The 19,457-nt window shown below is 47.2% G+C and overlaps 1 pseudogene; it reads right to left on the reverse strand.

Moving 5' to 3' along the window:
* LOC123115061 (uncharacterized) overlaps positions 1 to 6,168 on the reverse strand; it is a 67,126-nt pseudogene extending 60,958 nt beyond the window's left edge.
* Between the last annotated feature and the right edge of the window lie 13,289 nt (positions 6,169 to 19,457).

A 19,457-nucleotide genomic window follows, 5' to 3' on the forward strand; every position in this document is an offset into this window, starting at 1 on the left:
AAGATCTGATGGTCGCGTGCGTCGTCGGTTTCGGGTCTTCGATGTCGGCGGCCAGCGCAGGATGGTGACGTCCGTCGTTGGCTTTAGGTCGGATCCTCCTGGATCTGGTGCCTGGATGTTGGCAACCCGGTTTGGGTGCTCCAGCGGCATGGCTGGGTTGTTGCTCTGCTCCGGTTGTTCTTCTCGATCTTCCTTAACAATTGACTTGGAGGGTTGAGCCCACATGGCACTTTCTTCTCAGTAGGTTTCGGTTGACGGCTCGCTGTCGGGTCCGGAGCAGACGGAGGTTGGTGGTATAGTAGGGGATCGGAGGAAACTTTGATCGGATGGTTCGGCCCGGCAGCGGCGGCGTCTCTCGATAGTGTTATCCTCCTTGGTGGCGAAGTCGAGGTGCTTCCTATCCACCCCCGACCCTCTCCCGGACGAAATTCCAAAATCCATCTGGGATTGGGCGGCAGTGGCACCTTGTGCGTCGTACCCTCCATGGAGTCGCCGTTTTGGGAGGCTTGGGTGTTCGGAGGAGGGTTACTGTAGAAGGTGAGCTCCGCGTGGCAAGGGCTCCAGCGGCAGCGACTGTGTGGAGATTGGCAAGTGGAGCGACGTCGCATCTACCGCATCGACGACAGCGGATCTTGGTAGCATGGTGCGGCTGAGTCTCGGCGACAGATGCTGAAAGGATCGATATGGTTGACTAGAGGGGGTGAATAGGCAACTAACAATTTTTAGACTTTTCTTTAACAATTTAAACCTTGCAATTAAATAGGTTGTCTAGATGTGCAACTACGTGGACAACCTATATGATGCAAAGACAATAAGCACACAAGCAAGCAATGGATATAACTCAAGTAAGCTTGCAAAAGTAAAGGGACAAGATAACCAAGAGTGGAGCCGGTGGAGACGAGGATGTGTTACCGAAGTTCCTTCCTTTTAAGGGGAAGTACGTCTCCTTAGAGCGGTGTGGAGGCACAATGCTCCCCAAGAAGCCACTAGGGCCACCGTAATCTCCTCACGCCCTCACACGATGCGAGATGTCGTGATTCCACTATTGGAGCCCTTGAAGGCGGCAACCGGACCTTTACAAACAAGATTGGGGCTATCTCCACAACACTTGGAGGCTCCCAACAACACCACGAAGCTTCACCACAATGGAGTATGGCTTCGAGGTGACCTCAACCGTCTAGGGTGCTCAACACCCAAGAGTAACAAGATCCGCTAGGGATAAGTGGGGGGAATCAAATTTCTCTTGGTGGAAGTGTAGATCTGGGCCTTCTCAACCAATCCCGAGCAAATCAACAAGTTTGATTGGCTAGGGAGAGAGATCGGGCGAAAATGGAGCTTGGAGCAACAATGGAGCTTTGGGGAAAGAGGTAAGTCAACTTTGGGGAAGAGGACCCCTTTATATAGTGGGGGAAACAATCCAACTGTTATCCCACTCACCAGCCCCGCACAGAGCGGTACTACCGCTAGGGAAGGGCGGTACTACCGCTCCGGGCGTACTACCGCTCAACCCAGCGGTACTGCCGCGCTGCCAGGGCCCTGACCCCAGGGCGGTACTACCGCTAGGGAAGGCTGGTACTACCACTTAGGGCGGTACTACCGCTCCTACTACCGCCCTTAGTGCCGCAAAACCCGACACAAAAAACTTCGTTCGAGAATCGAGGCGGAAGTAGCCCAGACGCACAGCGGTACTACGGCCGAAAACCCCAAGCGGTACTACCGTTCGGAGAGCGGTACTACCGCTTGGAGCGGTACTACCGCTCTGAGAGCGGTACTACCGCTGGGGAGCTTCGGCGGTACTACCGCTGTGGGTCGCGGTACTACCGCTGGGGCAGAGCAAAGCATAGCAAGGGGAAAACGGCAGCTCCAGAGATGCGGAAGGAAAGACGACGGGTGTGATAAGGATGTGTACGTGTGATTCCACCCAAGTCTTACCAAAGCGGATCCCCTCTTGATAGTACGGTGACTCCTACGAAACTAGTCCACCAACAACGAAACGAAGGAGCTACACCGTCTTGAATACAACACCGAGGGGAGGAAATCGTCTCGTGCCAATGGATGAATCTCTGAAAGAACTAAACGCACACGATTAGTCCGCACAAGCATTGTCATCAATCACCAAAACATCTTGGGGATAAATATGCCCTTACAATCTCCCCCTTTTTGGTGGATTGATGACAATACGGGATTTGCACAATATGATAGATATAGGATAAGCGCAAAAACACAACCGTCCTAAAATGTAGAAGGGCTCCCCCTGGATGTGTGCTACCTAGATAAGTGCTTTGGACTGCATGGCACAGATGCCAGGATCAATGCTCCCCCTACATTTTAGAGACCAACTACCTAAGCAAGATATATGAGAGCAACATATAGATAACAGGATAAGCATGCAACTCATAAGCTAGATAGACATAGATAATGATACTGGAAAGGTAAGGTAGCATATGTCTCACACCATATGACTCGAGCTTAGGTCTCACTGACAGAACCAGAACTTAGGTCTCACTGACACAAACTAAATAAAGCAACAAGCGAAAACACAAACACAGAAGATGGAAGACACAAAGCACAAATCCCTAAACTCTCTCCCCCTTTGGCATCGAGACACCAAAAAGGAGAGGGAGTGCTGCTACGGCTCCAGGTGAAGGCAAACGAGGGACACCCATCAGATCTCAGAGGGATCATCTGCGCCACCATCGTCAGCCGGGAAGTGCTCAGCATCAGAATCAGTCCAAGGGCAGTGCTGCTGAATCCACTCCTCCTCCTCGGTAAGCTGATCCTCAGAACCACTAATCACAATAGCACCCATCTGACGCATGAGCTCCTTGTGGCGACCTCGGGCCTTCTTCTCAGCCACATGAGTCATGTACTGACCGTGAGACTCCATGCAAAACAGCTTCTTCACCTTGATCTTGAGCTTCTTGGCCCAAGAGGGCTCTGCCTCAGAAGGCACGTAGTCATCATCTTCATCCTCAGCCTCAGCCCCAATCTCCTCCTCAGTCTCCATGGCAGCAGCAGATGAAGGAACTCCAGTCCTAGGGGCCTGAGTGCCCCAGTTATCCTTCTTCCTCAGACGCTTGACATCGTGAGAAACCAACTCTCCAATCTCCAGCACCACCTTGGGATAGACACGATCCCTGGCTTTCTCAATGAGTAGCATAATGAACGGACCATAAATCGGGCACTTGCGCTCGGAGATAGCAGAAACCAGCTCAGACCACATAACATGAGAGATATCCAAGGACTCTCCGGTGTTCTGCCCCTTCTCCCGCTGACAGAAGAGAAGCATGTCCACGAGATAAGAGTGAACCTGGTCCAGATTCCCGATGCGAGGGAAAAGAGTCTCTCTGAAGATACGGTGAAGAATATCCAGATAGGCAGGCAGCTCATAGGTTTCCTTCTTCGTCTCAGGATTGATCCTCAGAGTGTAGTAGGGCCACAGAGCTTGCTTGTGAGTGGCATTGGCGCGACGGTGGGGGCGAAAGCCGACAGGAGACTCAAGACCTAGATCTTCCACCCCAATCAACTGCATGAAAGCTTTCCACTTGACTGAAAGCAACTTGCCATTTGTCATCCAAGTCAGTGTCCTGTCCTCATCAGTCCTAAGGTGAACCATGGCATAGAATTGGGCCACAATATCAGCATCATAGTCCTTGTTGAATTGCATGATCCCGAGAATGTTCAGTTGAGTGCACATCTAAAGAGCTTCACCAAAGTAGTCAGGATTGTTCTCCATATGCTCGGTGTCGATGGAGTGCACGTTGACATAGAGATTCTTCTTGGCTTTGAGAACATCAAAGTAGATGACAAACTGGAACCTATTCCAGAACGGATGGTTGACCAAAGTGGAATCTTGGTCATCCTCATACGGGTTGCGGCGGCGCCTTGCCTAGAACTCTTTGGGCGGCATTTCTGGCACGGTTTTGCCTGGCTTTGGCTTGACCCCAGGCTTCTTCTGCAGATGAGGATGAGGTGGAGCACTAGAAGATCCTCCGGCAGGCTCAGTGGTACGGTAGCGCTTGGACGAGGCACAACCGGGGTTGACACGACGAGCCTAATGCTCAGGAACCTCATGACCTGGAACCACACACACAAACACGCAAGCAACCAGAAAGAACGAGCATAAGCCACAAACACGAACAAAAAGGATCACTGAGAGGTAGGAGTATGACGGAAACTGGTAGGAGGGGCGGTAGTACCGTGACCCTTGAGCGGTAGTACCGCTCCAAGCGGTAGTACCGCTCTGGAGAGAGTAGTAGTACCGCTCCAAGCGGTAGTACCGCGCTGGAGAGGGCGGTAGTACCGCTCGAGGCAGGGAAACAGCAGTTTCCTACTGCCATGGTCAAATCCGGTACTACCGTCCTACCAAATTCAAAAATACTCTAACCAAACACTAATCCAAACTGTCTAGAAGCATTCTCCATCCTACTCAAGCCTAGATCTGGACAAAAATCTAGAGATGCAACTGCTATTGCCCCTAAAAAGCTAGATTGGAAATCTAGACAAAAGGAAACAGGGAACGGGGGCAATACCGGCATCCATGGCAAGAGGACAAGGTGGGGATCGATTCCACCAAAGGAAACGGAGAGGAGCGCCCTGGAGAGGGAGATCCGCCGGAGCCCTCCCGCGGCGCCGGTTGCTGAAGAGAGAGACGAACAGGGCGAAGGGGGCGAGCGAATGGGTATGGGGGAGAAGAAACTCCCCCTGCCCCCGATATAACCCCCTGCCCGCGCCTCACAGCGTTAGTACCGTGCTGGAGGGCGGTAGTACCGCTAGGAGCGGTAGTACCGCGCTGGAGGGCGGTAGTACCGCTAGGAGCGGTAGTACCGCTCGCCACCAGCGGTAGTACCGCTTCAGCAACCACAAGGCTTCTAGACCAACGGCTAACGCTCCAAAAAAACGAAAAGCAAGGCCAAAGGAACGAGAGGACCGACACGGCAACACACACACACACACACACACAACAGAACAGAAACCACTCAACCACAAACAACCACACGAAATAGAGCGAGCTCTGGCCTCTCTCAGGAGAGGGCGGTGGCCGGAGCCACCTATGTTTGAGTCAATTGGTATGGCACCGCGAAGAATTATCCTTGGGCCCATGACCAAAACTCGTCTTTGAAGCACAAGTACCATCAAAAATGGCTAATGTGAAAGAGTTGATCGTTTTATGCATAATGGGGGGAGGGAAGTTCATTGAGAGAACAACACTCCCCCTATGTCCATGCCTACATCTAAGCTAGACACCAAGTTGAGTGGGGTGGGGTGTGCAAGGGTTCAAGTCACATTGCTCGAATCAATGATATTTAGCTCATGCCTTAACTCGCGAAATCTTGCTTCATCCAAGGGCTTCGTGAAAATATCTGCAAGGTTATCATGAGTGTTGACATACTTGAGCTCGATCTCTCCTCGCCTAATGTGATCCCGGATGAAGTGATACTGAATCTCAATGTGCTTCGTCTTGAAGTGTTGCACCGGGTTGAGAGAAATCTTGATGGCACTTTCGTTGTCACACCAAAGAGGCACTTTGTCACAAATGACACTGTATTCCTTTAAAGTTTGCCTCATCCATAGGAGTTGTGCACAACAACTACCGGCCGCCACATATTCAGCTTCGGTGGACGAGAGAGATACACAACTTTGCTTTTTGGAAGACCAACTCACCAAAGAGCACCCAAGAAACTGGCACCCTCCGGAAGTGGACTTCCTATCCACTTTGTCTCCCGCCCAATCGGAATCCGTAAATCCTTCAAGCTTGAAGTTTGCCCCTCTTGGGTACCATAAGCCAAAGTTTGGGGTATGAGCCAAATATCGAAAGATTCGCTTGACCGCCACATAGTGACTTTCCTTCGGTGCAGCTTGAAACCGTGCACACATCCCCACACTCAACATGATATCCGGTCTAGATGCACAAAGGTAAAGCAAGGAGCCAATCATGGAGCGATATACCTTTTGATCCACCACTTTACCATTGGGATCAATGTCAAGTTGGCACTTGGTGGGCATTGGAGTAGAGGCCGGCTTGACATCACTTAACTTGAATCTCTTGAGCATGTCTTGAGTGTATTTGGCTTGGTTGATGAAGGTACCTTCTCTTCTTTGTTTGATATCAAAACCAAGGAAGAACTTCAACTCTCCCATCGAAGACATCTTGAACTTAGAGGTCATGAGAGCGGCAAATTCTTCATTGAAAGCTTTGTTAGGGGAACCAAAGATAATGTCATCAACATATAGTTGGCATACAAACAACTCCCCTTTGACCTTCTTAGTAAAAAGAGTGGGATCGATTAGCCCCACTTCAAATCCACGATCTTGTAACAACTCGGTAAGGTGGTCATACCACGCACGTGGGGCTTGTTTAAGGCCATAGAGCGCCTTATCGAGTTGATACACATGATCCGGGAAGAAGGGATCCTCGAACCCGGGGGGTTGCTTGACATAGACCAACTCATTAATAGGACCATTAAGAAAAGCACTTTTAACATCCATTTGTTGCAACTTAAAGTTGTGATGGGAAGCATAAGCAATCAACAAACGAATGGATTCAAGGCGAGCAACGGGAGCAAAGGTTTCACCGTAGTCGATACCCTCGACTTGGGAGTAGCCTTGTGCTACCAATCTTGCCTTGTTGCGAATGATGTTCCCATGAGCATCTTGCTTGTTCTTGAAGATCCACTTGGTTCCAATGATGTTATGGTTCCCGGAAGGCCTTGGCACCAACCTCCACACCTTGTTGTACTCGAAGTTGTTGAGTTCTTCATGCATGGCATTGAGCCAATCCGAGTCTTCGAGCGCCTCATAGACCTTATGGGGTTCAACACAAGAGACAAACGCGTGATGTTCACAATAGTTTGCTAATTGTCTATGAGTGCTTACCCCCTTTCTTAGGCTTCCAACCACATTCTCCATGAGATGACCTTTGGTGGTGAGTTTGGAAGCAATCTTCGCGGCACGACGCTCCAATTCCTCCTCGGATGTCGAAGGTGGAGGGTTCACTTGATCATCTTGAGCGTCGTCATGAGCTTGTTCTTGATCTTGAGCTTGCTCATGATCTTGAACTTGCTCGAGGGGAAGAACTTGACCTTGGGCATCATGTGGAGGTTCACCACCATCTTGTGATTGATCTTGCCCTTGGTCTTGTTCCCGAGGTTGAGGGCCTTCACTTTGTTCTTCGGAAGCGTGTGGGTCTTGAGTAGGTGAAGGCTCCACCGAGGTGGAGCATTGTCCTTCTCCTTCGGCCACAAGGGGTTCCTCAATGGGTAGGATATGACCAATACCCATTCTTCTTATGGCTTGGGGAGGAATTTCATCACCTACATCACAAGTACCACTTTGCTCCACTTGGGAGCCGTTATTTTCATCAAACTCTACGTTACACGTCTCCTCAATGAGTCCGTTGGACTTGTTGAGAACACGGTAAGCATGAGAGTTTGTAGCATAACCAACAAATATGCCCTCATGAGCTCTAGCCTCGAATTTAGACAAACGAACACCTTTCTTGAGAATGAAACACTTACACCCGAACACCCGGAAGTACTTGAGATTGGGCTTGTTCCCGGTGAGTATCTCATACGGAGTCTTGTTCAAGCCTTTGCGGAGATAGAGCCGATTGGATGCATGACAAGCTGTGTTGATGGCTTCGGCCCAAAAGTTGTATGGAGACTTGAACTCCGCCATCATGGTCCTTGCCGCATCCATCAACGTCCGGTTCTTCCTCTCCGCAACACCATTTTGTTGAGGGGTATATGGTGCAGAATATTGATGCTTGATCCCTTCATCACTAAGAAACTCATCCAAGGTGTAGTTCTTGAACTCGGTGCCGTTGTCACTTCTTATTGTCAGAATCTTTGCATTATGTTGACGTTGAGCTTCATTTGCAAAGTCGATGACGGTTTGTTGAGTCTCACTCTTCCTCTTGAAGAAGTATACCCAAGTGTATCTTGAATAATCATCCACAATCACCAAGCAATACTTTCTACCCCCAAGACTGTCAAAGGATGGAGGCCCGAAGAGGTCCATGTGCAGGAGCTCCAAGGGTCTCTTCGAGTAGATGATAGTCGTGGGAGGGTGAGCCGTCTCATGAAGCTTTCCTTCGATACAAGCACTGCAAACATGATCTTTGGCAAAACTAACATTCGTTAGTCCATGAACATGGTCCCCCTTGAGAAGACTTTGCAAAGATCTCATATTGACGTGGGCTAAACGGCGATGCCAAAGCCATCCCACATCAACTTTAGCCATTAGGCATGTCGCGGTCTTAGTGGGTTGCTCCGAAAAGTTAATCACATAGAGACCGTTCTCGACATGCCCAACAAAGGCTATTTTAAGAGTCTTGCTCCAGAAGAGGGCCACAGTATCAATATCAAAGAAGGTGGCAAAGCCCATGCGTGCGAGTTGACGAACGGAAAGTAAATTGAACGCAAGGGACTCAACAAGCATGACTTTCTCGATCGTTAGATCATGAGAAATGACAACCTTGCCAAGACCCAATACCTTAGAATGTGAGGCATCACCCCATTCGACATTGGTGGGCATAGATGGGATCTTGTGCACGTCTACCACCAAGTCCTTGCTCCCGGTCATATGATTTGTTGCTCCACTATTGAGCAACCATGACCCCCCACTGGAAGCAAACACCTACAAGAGATCAATGCTTGGTTTTAGGTACCCATTGAGTAATGGGTCCTTTGATGTTAGTAACAAGGGTCTTAGGAACCCAAATAGACCATTCAATGTACTCATAAGAAGAACCAACAAATTTAGCATAAACATGCCCATCACTAGCACGGCATAACACATAAGAGGGGTTAAAGTCGCCGGCTTTGTTGGGAGAGATGGCTTTGCGCTCTTTGGCATCACCACTCTTCCCATTGTTCTTCTTCTCCTTAGGAGCACCTTCTCCCTCCTTCACAAAGGTTTGCTTGAGCGGAGGAGGTCGATTGGTCTTGCTCTTCTTCTCCTTGTTCTTCTTCTTGTTCTTGGATTTGGGTGAGAACCCAACTCCCTCCTTGCCCACAACTTCCTTTTGATTGCTCAAAAGGTCATTTAGGTTCTTCACGCCTTGTATGCATGACACAAGACCTTTCTCGAGTTGTTCCTTCAACTTGGCATTCTCCTCCACAAGATGCACATGCTCACAACATGGGTTAGTAGCATTTGCATTATCAATTAAGACCATGTGAGGAAATGTGGCCTTTTCCTTGGTTAGCTTAACTTGGAGTTGAGCATGAGACTCCTTGAGGGTGGCATGAGCACCTTTCAAGACCTTGTGGGCCTTGTCAAGTACATCAAACTCCTCCGTGAGTCTAACATGATCAACCCCAAGTTTAGCCTTCTCGGAAGCTAGAACACGAGACACAACAAGAGCATGATCAAGATCTTTCTTTAGTTTAGCATGACCATCATTGTGTGACTCCTCAAGAGCCAAACGATGCCCACGCTCTTCCTCAAGAGCATTAGAGAGATCAGATATCTCATCGGCATAGTCACGACTATGACTTTCCATCTTAGATATGGTTTCTTCGTGAGCCTCGATCATGTCATTGGCTTCACCAAGTTGTTCCAAGAGAGCAACAAAGTGCTTCTTGGATTTGCCCCTGAGCTTACTCATGAAGGACTCAAATTCATTGATCTCCTCATTAGACCCCTTACCATTATCAAAGTCATCCGTTGAAGGAGGGTTAGGAATAATGGTGGTTTTGATGTTGGGGGTTACCTTGTTGGTGGCCTTAGCCATGAGGCACTTCCTCGATAGAGAGACTCAACACATTTCCATGCTTCTTTAGCCATGACATGAGGTCGAAGATGAGGGAGATCTTCGGGAAGGATTGCATCTTGGATGATGAAGAGAGCACTCTCATTGAATTGATTGTCCACTTCTTCTCGAGGGGTGAAGTTGCTTGGATCATGAGGATAGAAACCTTCTTCAATAATTATCCAAAGGTTAGTGTTCACATGTTTTAAGTGACGCTTGAAGCGATAAACCCAAGAGTCAAAATCTTCATTTTTCACATATTTAGGAGGAGGACCGGCATGATTCAAATGAGTAGAGGGGATCGGTCCTCTATACACTGGGGGTTCCACATTGGCAAAGATGCTGGTGCCATTTCTATCACTAGTAGACGGACTCTTTTCACTGTTAGCTTCCCCCTTGTCGGAGGTAGCATCCGTCACCTTGTTAGTGGGATCACCCACTTTCATCGGTGAGGTTGATAGTTTAAGTCCGTCTAAGAAATCAGAAAACATGCTTTTAACCTCGGCCGTCATGGAGGTTTTCAATGTGTCTAAAGCCACATTGAATTCCTCACGAGAGACCGAGGCTCCCCCTTCGGCCGTGGACGAGATGGGATTCACACCGGAGTGCTCCTCCGCACTGTCGTGGGTGTCAACCATACTCTTCGGACGACAAAGTCCTTAATAAAGAGACGTGGCTCTGATACCAATTGAAAGGATCGATATGGTTGACTAGAGGGGGGGTGAATAGGCAACTAACAATTTTTAGACTTTTCTTTAACAATTTAAACCTTGCAATGAAATAGGTTGTCTAGATGTGCAACTACGTGGACAACCTATATGATGCAAAGACAATAAGCACACAAGCAAGCAATGGATATAACTCAAGTAAGCTTGCAAAAGTAAAGGGACAAGATAACCAAGAGTGGAGCCGGTGGAGACGAGGATGTGTTACCGAAGTTCCTTCCTTTTAAGGGGAAGTACGTCTCCGTTAGAGCGGTGTGGAGGCACAATGCTCCCCAAGAAGCCACTAGGGCCACCGTAATCTCCTCACGCCCTCACACAATGCGAGATGTCGTGATTCCACTATTGGAGCCCTTGAAGGCGGCAACTGGACCTTTACAAACAAGATTGAGGCTATCTCCACAACACTTGGAGGCTCCCAACAACACCATGAAGCTTCACCACAATGGAGTATGGCTTCGAGGCGGCCTCAACCGTCTAGGGTGCTCAACACCCAAGAGTAACAAGATCCGCTAGGGATAAGTGGGGGAATCAAATTTCTCTTGGTGGAAGTGTAGATCTGGGCCTTCTCAACCAATCCCGAGCAAATCAACAAGTTTGATTGGCTAGGGAGAGAGATCGGGCGAAAATGGAGCTTGGAGCAACAATGGAGCTTTGGGGGAAAGAGGTAGGTCAACTTTGGGGAAGAAGACCCCTTTATATAGTGGGGGGAACAATCCAACCGTTATCCCACTGACCAGCCCCGCACAGAGCGGTACTACCGCTAGGGAATGGCGGTACTACCGCTCCGGGCGGTACTACCGCTCAACCCAGCGGTACTGCCGCGCTGCCAGGGCCGTGACCCCAGGGCGGTACTACCGCTTAGGGCGGTACTACCGCTCCTACTACCGCCCTTAGTGCCGCAAAACCCGACACGAAAAACTTTGTTCGAGAATCGAGGCGGTAGTAGCCCAGACGCACAGCGGTACTACGGCCGAAAACCCTAAGCGGTACTACCGTTCGGAGAGTGGTACTACCGCTGGGGAGCTTCGGTGGTACTACCGCTGTGGGTCGTGGTACTACCGCTGGGGCAGAGCAAAGCATAGCAAGGGGAAAACGGCAGCTCCAGTGAAGCGGGAAGAAAACGACGGGTGTGATATGGATGTGTACGTGTTGATTCCACCCTAGTCTTACCAAAGCGGATCCCCTCTTGATAGTACGGTGACTCCTACGGGACTAGTCCACCAACAACGAAACGAAGGAGCTACACCGTCTTGAATAAACCACCGAGGGGAGAAAATCGTCTCGTGCCAAAGGATGAATCTCTGAAAGAACTTAACGCACGCGATTAGTCCGCACAAGCATTGTCATCAATCACCAAAACATCTTGGGGATAAATATGCCCTTACAGATGCGCTGGATGGACGAGAGCAGGGTGAGGGCGTTGTTTGACGTCGTGGCAGCGTCGATGGATGGCCGGCCTGGTAAGGATGATGCGGATTTGCTTCCTGGATATGGGCCATCGGTTCGATGGTGATGGCGGCTTCTAAAACATGTGCATGCGGTGTACTCTTTCGGTTTGTTGCACCAGGTGTAGGCTCCTGATACGTCATGCGAGCTAATCAGTGGTGACTTCGGTTCTTGATAGTGGGGTGTGAGGGCACTCCACATTATTGAGTTTGTAGGTGTGAGTGATGGCTTCAGATGATTTGATGTATGTTCTTGTCGGATATTTGTTGAATAATTAATAAAGATGGTTGTATGCATCGATTGATGGAGAGGCAGGGGGTTTCAACCTCCTTTTCGGAAAAGGAAAAATGTGATAAACACACTCTTAACGGTGATCTGAAACAATGTAGCGAAATAAAAGTGATTTCAGAACCACCTTTATGCACTAACTCATAGATCGTTCTCAATACTTCTAGTAACTTTTCTCCAGCGCAATGCTGCACTTCGGACATCCAACTCAAAGGTGTCTGGCGCCAACATTGTCTATTTCACCATGGCTTACGTCCACGAAGGACTAGTCTCACTCGGGTAGATCTTCACGAAGTAGGCGATCTCCTTTCCCTTACAAACTCCTTGGTTCAACTTCACATCTTGGAGGCTCCCAAGTGACACCTAAGCAATCTAGGAGACACCACTCTCCAAAAGGTAATAGATGTTGTGTTAGCGATGAACTCCTTACTCTTGTGCTTCAAATGATAGTCTCCTCAACACTCAATCTCTCTCCCGCGGATTTGGCTTGGGTAGGAGAAGGATTGGAGTGGAAAGCAACTTGAGGAGGCTAGAAATCAAGGTTCAAATGGTTAGATTGGAATCTCTTGATCTCAACACATGAGTAGGTGGTTCTCTCTCAAAAAACGAATGGTGGAAGTGTAGATCGTTCTGATGGCTCTCTTATAGAGTAAGTGAAGGAAATTTGCCCTAGAGGCAATAATAAAGTTATTATTTATTTTCTTAATTCATGATAAATGTTTATTATTCATGCTATAATTGTATTAACCGGAAATTTAGTACATGTGTGAATACATAGACAAAACATATAGTCCCTGGTATGCCTCTACTTGACTAGGTCGTTAATCTAAGATGGTTATGTTTCCTAATCATAGACATGCGTTGTCATTTGATGAATAGGTTCACATCATTAGGAGAATGATGTGATGGACATGACCCATCCGTTAGCTTAGCATTATGATCGTGTTAGTTTCACTACTGCTTTCTTCATGACTTATACAAGTTCCTCAGACTATGAGATTATGCAACTCCTGAATACCGGAGGAACACTTTGTGTGCTACCAAACGTCACAACGTAAATGGGTGATTATAAAGGTGCTCCACAGGTGTCTCCGAAGGTGTTTGTTGGGTTGGCATAGATCGATATTAAGATTTGTCACTCCGTGTTTCGGAGAGGTATCTCTGGGCCCTCTCGGTAATACTCATCACTATAAGCCTTGCAAGCATTGTGACTAATGAGTTAGTTACGGGATGAAGTATTATGTAACGAGTAAATAGACTTGCCGGTAATGAGATTGAACTAGCTATTGAGATACCGACGATCGAACCTCGGGCAAGTAACATACCGATGACAAAGGGAACAACATATGTTGTTATGCAGTTTGACCGATAAAGATCTTCGTAGAATATGTGGGAACTAATATGAGCATCCAGGTTCCGCTGTTGGCTATTGACCAGAGACGTGTCTCGGTCATGTCTACATAGTTCTCAAACCCATAGGGTCCGCACGCTTAACGTTCGATGACGATTGGTATTATGAGTTTATGTGATATGTTGTACCGAAGGTTGTTCGGAGCCCCGGATGTGATCACGGACATGACAAGGAGTCTTTAAATGGTCGAGACATAAAGATTGATATATTGTAAGGCTATGTTTGGACACCAGAAAGGTTCCGAGAGGTTCGGGCATTTTTCCGGAGTACCGGGAGGTTACCGAAACCCCCCGGGGAGTCAATGGGCCTTAATGGGCCATAGTGGAAGAGAGGAGGAGGCGACCAAGGTGGGGGCGCCCCCCCCCCCCCCCCCTAGCCCAATCCGAATTGGGAAGGGGGCCGACCCCCCCCCTTTCCTTCTCTCCCTCTCCCTCTTTCTTCTTCTCCTACTCCAACTAGGGAAGGGGGAAAACCTACTCCTACTGGGAGTAGGACTCCCCCCTTGGGCACACCATAGAGGGCCGGCCCTCCCCCTCCTCCACTCCTTTATATACGGGGGAGGGGGCACCCTATAGACACACAAGTTGATCAAGTTGATCTTTTAGCCGTGTGCAGTGCCCCCTCCACAGATTTCCACCCCGGTCATACCGTCGTAGTGCTTAGGCGAAGCCTTGCGCCGGTAACTTCATCATCACCATCACCACGCCGTCGTGCTAATGAAACTCTCCCTTGACCTTAACTAGATCTAGAGTTCATGGGACGTCACCGAGCTGAACGTGTGCAGATCGCGGAGGTGGCATACCTTCGGTGCTAGGATCGGTCGGATCGTGAAGACGTATGACTACATCAACCACATTGTCATAAAGCCTCCGCTTTCGGTCTACGAGAGTACGTAGACAACACTCTCCCCTCTCGTTGCTATGCATCACCTAGAGATAGATCTTGCATGATCATAGGAAAAAATTTGAAATTACTGTGTTCCCCAACAGTGGCATCCGAGCCAGGTCTATGCGTAGATGTTATATGCACGAGTAGAACACAAAGAGTTGTGGGCGATAATAGTCATACTGCTTACCAGCATGCATACTTTGATTCGGCGGTATTGTTGGATGAAGCGGCTCAGACCGACATTACGCGTACACTTACGCGAGACTGGTTCTACCGACGTGCTTCACACATAGGTGGCTGGTGAGTGTCTATTTCTCCAACTTTAGTTGAATCGAGTGTGGCTATGCCCGACCCTTGTTGAAGGTTAAAATAGCACACTTGACGAAAAATCGTTGTGGCTTTGATGTGTAGGTAAGAACCGTTCTTGCTAGAAGCTCGTAGCAACCACGTAAAACTTGCAATAACAAAGTGGAGGACGTCTAACTTGTTTTTGCAGGGCTTGCTGTGATGTGATATGGTCAAGGCATGATGTGATATAAATTGTTGTATGAGATGATCATGTTTTGTAACAAAGTTATCGGCAACTGGCAGGAGCCATATGGTTGTCGCTTTATTGTATGCAATGCAATCGCCATGTAATTGTTTTACTTTATCACTAAGCGGTAGCGATAGTCGTAGTAACAATAGTTGGCGAGATGACAACGATGCTACGATGGAGATCAAGGTGTCGCGCCGGTGACGATGGAGATCATGACGATGCTTCGGTGATGGAGATCATGAGCACAAGATGATGATGGCCATATCATGTCACATATTTTGATGGCATGTGATGTTTATCCTTTATGCATCTTATTTTGCTTAGAACGTCGGTAGCATTATAAGATGATCCCTTACTAAATTTCAAGCTACAAGTGTTCTTCCTGAGTATGCGCCATTGCTATAGTTCGTCATGCCGAGACACCATGTGATGATCGGGTGTGATAAGCTCTACGTTCACATACAACGGGTGCAAGACAGTTTTGCACACGCAGAATACTCGGGTTAAACTTGACGAGCCTAGCATATGCAGATATGGCCTCAGAACACTAAGACCGAAAGGTCGAGCGTGAACCATATAGTAGATATGATCAACATAGTGATGTTCACCATTGAAAACTACTCCATCTCACGTGATGACCGGACTTTGTTTAGTTGATTTGGATCACGTGATCACTTAGATGATTAGAGGGATGTCTATCTAAGTGGGAGTTCTTAAGTAATATGATTAATTTAACTTTAATTTATCATGAACTTAGTACCTGATAGTATTTTGCATGTCTATGTTGTTGTAGATCAATGGCCCGTGCTACCGTTCCTTTGAGTTTTAATGCATTCCTAGAGAAAGCTAAGTTGAAAGATGATGGCAGCAACTAAACGGACTAGGTCCGTAACTTGAGGATTATCCTCATTGCTGCACAGAAGAATTACGTCCTGGAAGCACCACTGGGTGTCGGGCCTGCTGCAGATGCTACTGATGATGTTAAGAACGTCTGGCAGAGCAAAGCTGATGACTACTCGATAGTTCAGTGTGCCATGCTTTACGGCTTAGAATTAGAACTTCAAAGACGTTTTGAACGTCATGGAGCATATGAGATGTTCCAGGAGTTGAAGTTAATATTTCAAGCAAATGCCCGAGTTGAGAGATATGAAGTCTCCAACCAGTTCTACAACTGCAAAATGGAGGAGAATAGTTCTGTCAGTGAACACATACTCAGAATGTCTGGGTACCATAACCACTTGAATCAGCTGGGAGTTGATCTTCCAGTTGATTGTGTCATTGACAGAGTTTTTCAATCACTGCCACCAAGCTATAAAGGCTTCGTGATGAAATATAATATGCAAGGGATGAACAAGACTATTCTCGAACTCTTCGCGATGCTAAAGGTCGCGGAGGTAGAAATCAAAAAGGAGCATCAAGTGTTGATGGTCAATAAGACCACTAGTTTCAAGAAAAAGGGCAAATGGAAGAAGGGAAACTTCAAGAAGAATGGCAAAAAGGTTGCTGCTCAAGAGAAGAAACCAAGTCTGGACCTAAACCTGAAACTGAGTGCTTCTACGCAAATGGACTGGTCACTGGAAGCGGAACTTCCCCAAGTATTTGGCGGATAAGAAGGACGGCAAAGTGAAAGGTATATTTGATATACATGTTATTGATGTGTACTTAACTAATGCTTGTAGTAGCGCCTGGGTATTTGATATTGGTTCTGTTGCTCATATTTGCAACTCGAAACATGGGCTACAGATTAAGCGAAGATTGGCTAAGGGCATGTACATTGGTTCAGACAACCGGTTGTCTGCAGCGACACTCCACGTCAACTTTAGACAGAGGGAAAAAACCTCGTACAATAGACCGTCTGTTTAACTATCTGTAGCACTCTAAAATCAGGAAATTATTGTTACTAGTCCAGCGCTAAATCAGCTGAAAGTCTCATCCACCTCCGGCCATTAGAGCCACCATCTGTGCAGCTTCTGTGCGATGTGAAGGGCTCACGACCCTGTCGTTTTAGTCCAGCTCTATGTTCATCCCACAGATGAAGACTGAAGACTGGACGAGGCCGGTGATGGGGGGGAGTCCGGTGGCAGCCGATCTGTAGGACAGGTCTGTGGCAGCAGCAATGTCAGAGGTGTTGGAGAAGAGGGAGTTATGGCAGAAGGTCAACGAGGGCATCGCTGCGGCCTTCATCATCATCACGCCGGTCTACATCTAGCTGAGGTACGGAGGATTGGGAGATTAATCCACGGACAAACAGGCAGTTACAGGCAGCTTTGCAGACGGCACTCCATACAACGGTAGAAGGCCGTCTGTAGCGACCGGATTTTCAGCGTTGCAGATCGTTGGTAATTCTACCGACGGACGTTTTCTTTCTCTTCGTTCTCTCTCCTCCACATCATCTGAAATCCTAGTTGTCATCCCTTACAGATAGCTGACTAGACACCGTTGTACTTGCCCTAAGGACGAGGTGACGATGTGCGCAGGAAATGGTTCCAAAGTCGATGTGATCGTGGTCGGCACGCTACCTCTACATCTACCTTCGGGATTAGTTTTCGACCTGAATAATTGTTATTTGGTGCCACCGTTGAGCATGAACATTATATCTAGATCTTGTTTAATGCGAGATGGTTATTCATTTAAATCAGAGAATAATGGTTGTTCTATTTATATGAGTAATATCTTTTATGGTCATGCACCCCTGCTGAGTGGTTTATTTTTGTTGAATCTCGATAGTAGTGATACACATATTCATAGTTGATACGTCTCCAACGTATCTATAATTTTTTCTTGTTCTATGCTATTATATTACCCGTTTTGGATGTTTATGGGCTTTACTTTACACATTTATATAATTTTTGGGACTAACCTACTAACCAGAGGCCCAGCCCGTATTGCTGTTTTTTTCCCATTTCAGTGTTTCGAAGAAAAGGAATATCAAACGGAGTCCAAACGGAATGAAACCTTCGGGAGCGATTTTTTTGGAACAAACGTGATCCAGAGGACTTGGAGTGGAAGTCAAGAAACAACCGAGGCAACCACGAGGGTGCCCGGCGTGCCCCCCACCCTCGTGGGCCCCTCGGGCGTCCACCGACCTACTTCTTCCTCCTATATATACCCATGTACCCCAAAAACATCAGAAGCGACCACGAAAAACTATTTCCACCGCCATAACCTTCTGTATCCGCGAGATCCCATCTTGGAACCTTCGTCGGCGCTCCACCGGAGGGGGAATCAATCACAGAGGGCTTCTACATCAACACCATAGCCTCTTCGATGAGTTGTGAGTAGTTTACCACAGACCTTCGGGTCGATAGTTATTAGCTAGATGGCTTCTTCTCTCTCTTTGAATCTCAATACCATGTTCTCCTCGATCTTCTTGGAGATCTATTCGATGTAACTCTTTTTGCGGTGTGTTTGTCGAGATGCGATGAATTGTGGGTTTATGATCAAGTTTATCTATGAGAAATATTTGAATCTCCTCTGAATTCTTTTATGTGTGATTAAGTTATCTTTGCAAGTCTCTTCGAATTATCAGTTTGATTTGCCTCTCGTTTTCCTCTCCCCCACTTCACCTTTGCCGTTTTATTCGCCCTCTCTTTCCCAACCTTCTCTCTCTTTCGTTTGTCTTTTGTTTGCTCATCGTTATGGCTAGTCCTCCTATCCTCGTTATTACTCCCGAACATGAAATTCTTAATTTTAAGCAAAGGGAGGGAGAAAATCTAAAAGATGCTTGGCATAGAATTTGCAATGCTCAAAATAGATCTACTAGGAAGTTTTCTACTTCCGTTCTTCTTCGCAATTTTTATGTAGGCATTACTCCTTGGAATAGATGCATTCTTGATACCATTATCGGAGGGAATTTTTTGGGTAGCCACACCTTTCATGCTTATAATGCTATGTTAGATTTGTTTGGTCCTCCTCCTCTTTTGGTAAATGGGACTATTTTAACTCTAGATCATGTGATTCAAAGGCTTGAGATTATTGAAAATAAAATTGCCACTATTGAGTTAATTGAAAATTTAGATAAAAAGATTCATAACCAAATTACCCAATATGGATCTAGGGTTGGAGTTACTTTGAATTTTTTTAAAGTGAAAGAACCTATAGTTAATGAAAGAATAGGTCTAAATTCTACGAGAACCGATAAACTTGAAGATATTATTACCAACTTAGGGTCGGCCTTTTCTTACGTGAAAAACTCCAAATCCACCTACCAAAACTGCCAAATTGATTTATGTTCCTAAAAATAAGGATGGATCTTCTAATAAGGGAAATGCGGATCTCAAATCAATAAGTGTTCATCCCAATTGTCTCTCTATCATTAAGGAACCTTTTGCTACAAATGAATTTCTTGAATTCTTGCCTAAGGGTTTAATCATTTCTAAAAAGGGAGAATCCCCTAAAGACTATAAG

Source organism: Triticum aestivum, chromosome 5B (genome assembly GCF_018294505.1).
Source record: "Triticum aestivum cultivar Chinese Spring chromosome 5B, IWGSC CS RefSeq v2.1, whole genome shotgun sequence".
NCBI lineage: Eukaryota > Viridiplantae > Streptophyta > Magnoliopsida > Poales > Poaceae > Triticum > Triticum aestivum.